The sequence below is a fragment of the Eschrichtius robustus genome, chromosome 5 (assembly GCF_028021215.1).
Source record: "Eschrichtius robustus isolate mEscRob2 chromosome 5, mEscRob2.pri, whole genome shotgun sequence".
Classification (NCBI taxonomy): Eukaryota; Metazoa; Chordata; class Mammalia; order Artiodactyla; family Eschrichtiidae; genus Eschrichtius; species Eschrichtius robustus.
In genome coordinates, this window is record NC_090828.1 from 29,547,226 (window position 1) to 29,552,479 (window position 5,254).

Below are 5,254 nucleotides of genomic sequence, written 5' to 3' on the forward strand. Positions count from 1 at the left end.
TCTTCTGCAAAGAGAGCTAGAAAATCCTGTGCTTCTCTTGCAGGTCATGTGTCTCTGAGAATGCATAGACATTCTCAGAGAGGGCATAGGCTTCCACAATCAAGGTAAGATAAATCAGTTAGTGGATGTCTCAACAGAAATAATATGTGAACAGTTGCTTCATTAACTCCATCATGTCTTCAAAAAATTTTTTTAATAGTGAAAAACTATTTGATTTTTTTTTCTCCTCTAAAACCAAATTAACTGAAGCTCTTGGCTCCCCCAAATCCAGAAAAAAAGTTTCTTCCCTATGTAAAATCTTCAGTTCTAGGAATCCCCATCACCTATATTCAAGAGTGGACCACTCCTGCTCTTTCCTCCACACAGGTCGCTGGGTATAATAGGGGGTGTGTCTTTTGCTCTGGTCATGGTGGGCATGGTTATTATTCAGGATCTTCACTCCCCTCTGCAATCTAAGGCTTTATTTAGGGTCAAATGTCTTCTCTTGTTCTGATGGACCACATCACCAGCTTCTTAATCAAACCCAGGTCTCCCCATATCTGAGCAGTGAAAATATTTTAAATCCTTTCCCAAGTGCATTTCCCCACACATTCCTCTCACATAAAGGACTCTGTCAGACACTGCTCCACAACTCCATGTTTTTAGACAAACCCAGGATATGCCTTGAATCTCAAACAGTGACCAGTAAAATAAAGGCTCAAGTTAAGATCACTGTTAAAAGTCTAATTGAGCAAGGCAAACTTCAGTGCAGAGAAGTAGAGGATTTAAACAAAGTTCATAGCATTTGGGGATCTATCTAAATCCTTCACCCTGTATGATCATTCATCTATTCATTCATTCTACAAAAATGTAATGAGTACTCACTATATACCAGGCAAGCACTACAACAAAAGATCAATACAAGATGAATGAGTTCCTTTATGGAATTCACAGGAGAGTTGAGAGAAGAATAAACAAGTTCACAAACAAATAATACAATTTTAAGTAAAGGGAATAAAATTAAGGAGAGATCTGGGCCAAGAATATAGTGAGATAGAGAGGCCATTCCTGACTGATATAAGAAAATTTTTTTTCATAAATTTGTTTATTTATTTTGGCTGCATTGGGTTTTCATTGCTGGGCGTGGGCTTTCTCTAGTTGTGGCGAGTGGGGACTACTCTTCATTGCGGTGCGCAGACTTCTCATTGTGGTGGCTTCTCTTTGTTAAGGAGCACGGGGGGGTCTAGGCATGCCAGCTTCAGTAGTGGTGGCGTGTGGGCTCAGTAGTTGTGGCGCACGGGCTTCGTTGCTCCACGGCATGTGGGATCTTCATGGACCAGGGCTTGAACCCGTGTCCCCTGCGTTGGCAGGCGGATTCTTAACCACTGCGCCACCAGGGAAGTCCCAATGTAAGACGGTTTTTGAGTTAAGTTCTAAATGATGTGGTTCATGCAAAGGTCTGTAGAAAAAGTGTTTTAGGTAAAGAGGGCCACGTGTGTAGGGAAGAAATGAGCTTGGTGTGACTGAGGAACTTGAAGAAAACCAGTGTTTAAGTGAAGTGGGAGCAAGAGAGAGTGATGGAAGATGAGGTCAGAGAGATAGGCAAGGGCCAGATCTTGTAGAAACCATGGGCCAGAGTATGGACTTTGCATTTTATTCTAAGAAATCATTGAACAGGTTTTATTTTGATATTTTAAAAGATTCTTCTGGCTGCTGCTTAGAGTGTAGGCAAGAGAAGGACAAGAATGAAGACAGAAAGACCAACAGGGAGGGTACCACAGCATTCCAGGGGAGAGATGATGGGGCCTTGGGCTAGATGTCACGGGCTACATGGAAAGCCATGGTCACACTGGGAATTTATTTTAGAAGCAGACCTGACAAATATGCTTATGGAATGAATATGAAGTGTGAGGGAATTAGGGAACTCAAGAACAACTCCTAGATTGGGGAGCCAAGAAATGGGCTGAATAGTGATGACTTTTTATGAGATGGGGGAAATCAAAGGAGGAGTGGTGGAAGGAGGAGGGGATGGAAAGTCAAGACTTCGATTCAGAGCTGATATTTTTGAAATGCTTCTTAGACATCCAAGGGATTGATAAGTGGGCAGCAGCTACTGCAGGCTGGACTTCAAAGGGAAGATGGAGTGAAGTGCATACATTTGTGACTCTTCGGGTTGTAAGAGGTGGTGTTTGAAGCCACACGGAGGAGCCCTTCTACGGTCCAAGTATAGACTGAGAAGAGAAGAACAAAGACTGAGGCGTCAGTCAGTCTAACATTTAGAGATCTTGGTAGAAGAGAAGAATCCAGCAACGGAAGTTAAGAAAGAACAGCCAGTGAGGTAGGTAGAAAACTGAGAGACTGTTGTGTCCCAGAAGCCAAGTGAGAAAAGCATTTTAAGAAAATGAGAGTTACCCACTGGGCCAAATGCTGCTAAGGGGTCAAGTCAGATGAGGACTGAGAACTAGCAATCTTATCCAGCAGGATAGAGGCTCATGGAGACCTTGAAAAGAGCAATTTCAGTCAGCACGTGGCATGTGATAGGGACAAAAGTCAACTGGAGTTGGTTAAAGAAGGAAAGGGAAGAGAGTGAAGGTAGGGAGTATAGAAAATTCCAACATCATGCCTCCATTACCTAATGGAAACTTCATTGTTAATGATCTTCCTTCATCCCCTGGGGATATCATCAATTTGGAAATCTTGAATAATTTTGATGGTGTTCAGAATGAGGGGTAAAATGCAACACCCATGATATTTTTTCCCTCACCCAAATGCAGGGACAGGGCAGCCACTTGGGTAGTCCTAACTCTGAAGCAAGGGTATTCATGGAGCTGTGAGGTCCACAGAGGGAGAGAGAAACATAGGAGATAAGAGTGTTTTCTTTCCATGCTTCTGCTAATTAGAATGGGACCCAGATGGACTCGGGGATGCATGGGTAGTTTAAATAAAAAGCAAGATTAAATAGGCTTTTCTCCTCAACGGATATGTAACCCCATGCAGTTATTCTGAAGAAAAAAAAACATAAATAAAAATAAGAAGTGCATGAAATGCACAGTCAAATAATACATACAAATTGTTAGTGGAAACCTGCAAATAATTTTTAAGAATATGTTGTGAGGGGGCTTCCCTGGTGGCGCAGTGGTTGAGAATCTGCCTGCCAATGCAGGGGGCACGGGTTCGAGCCCTGGTCTGGGAAGATCCCACATGCCGCGGAGCAACTGGGCCCGTGAGCCACAACTACTGAGCCTGCGCGTCTGGAGCCTGTGCTCCGCAACGAGAGGCCGCGATAGTGAGAGGCCCGCGCACCGCGATGAAGAGTGGCCCCCGCTCGCCGCAACGAGAGAAAGCCCTCACACAGAAACGAAGACCCAACACAGTCATAAATAAAATAAATAAATTAATTAATTAATTTAAAAAAAAAAACAAGAATATGTTGTGAGGACATTTAGCAGTACTACACAGGGCGTTCCTAACAGTCACTGATAATTGGATTTTCCTCAATTCCCCATGTCCAGTTTCACTGTAATATGTGGTCTCCTGCCAAAGATTATCTTTCTGCAACCTTATGGAATGCAGGCAGTAACCTAGAGCACTCAGGGCCAATGAACTGGAACCACGGTCTCCTCACTAACAAGGGTGAATTATTATCACATCTTTTCTGGTGATTAGATTATCTCTTATCGTTGTGTTTTATAGCTTTCTAGTTAGTCATCTCAACACAATTTATTCACAATAATAGCATTTTTTATTATTGCTGTTTTATAGTTCTTATAGCAGTAAAATTTATTCTCAACTCTATTATTATAATATTCAACTACTAATGGAATTCTAGTTTTTAATTTGATTGTGCTTTAAAGCCATAACAATAAAATTTACTCCCCAAAAATATTACTGTAAGTTTTATGTTCTCTAAACCACTTGATAGAAAGCCTGCAAACACATGTGGTTCTTTAAACCATGTGAGAGAAGGCCTGCCAAAATGTAAAGATTGTTCTAGGAAGAAAAAGGGGCGAATTGGTTCCTATTATCGTGAGATCCATGTTCTTTGATAGAATAAGTAATAGAGTGAAAGAAATGGAAAGGACCTTAGAGACTGCTGATTTAGAGGAAGATTAAATTCTAACTGTCAGGAACATTTGTTTAAAAAACCAACCTGTTTTTATTACCAGCCAAGCCCTAGACAATCCTACCATCTTTATCCTCCAAAATAATGTGCTCTCAAAATGATGCCCATGATTTCTCATGGCTGGTTGCCATATTAGTTGGAGAGAGGCTGCTATGAAATATTATAACCAAAGGCCAGGGTCATTTTGAAGGTAAACAGCTTCAGGGACTTGAGAACTGAAGGCATACAGCCAAGCCATCTTACCACCTCTGCTGCTCCTTAGTTGTTCTCACTAACCCTGAACCCAAGGACATGGCAGTGAACGTCTTCACTTGCCATGCACCTTTTATGCCTGGAACACTGAGTCAAAGGGCTGTAACATAAATTATGGTCTATACAGTGGAGCAAAGTACCACGAGGACTCAAGAAAGGGGTGTGTCAGACTGGCAGAAATTAGGGTTTAGTAAAGGACTTGGTCTCAGATGTATGGTAAGTTAACTTACGGTCACAAGCAGGGATGGAAGCAGACTGGGTGGAGATACAGGCTAGTTGTCACTCAGAGGTCGTGGCTGTGGTAGCAGAAGTGGCAAACTCTAGATTTGGATTCTGAGGCAGCACCAAGGATAGGTTCTTGTTTGGACAGAAGCTTCAGAGATTGCTGCTGTCATCTAAGGCAATAGGTGGGTGGATGGGTGGATGGGTGGATGGGTGGATCCATGGATGCATGAATCTGTATCCACATCCTTGTTGGATGGCATAAATCCATTGGCTAGATCTACCCTCTCATGTCTACTGCTAGGCACTTAGCTTTCTGTGATAAGCTGCTTCCCTTTGCCCAGCTATAGCAGTTGTGGGAGTGCCCACATTGAGATCTACTTTCAAGAAATAAACTGCTGCCAATCTCTGGCTGTGGGGTCCTTCAGAATCAGACTGAGTATTCAAGCTAAAACTAAGTACTACCTGGACATCCCCCAACCAATGACTGAACACAGGAGTGGCACAAGAGCTCTCCCTTGTACCTACGCAGGATTCTTCTATGATCACTCTTCTTGGAGCTGCACCACAGTCTGAAGCTCATTCTATCCAATTCTCCTTTCTTCCCCTTCTCTTTAACAGGTGTCTGACCTGCATTGAGGTCTGAAGGTTCTTCTTGCCTTCTCCTGCTTCCTCTGC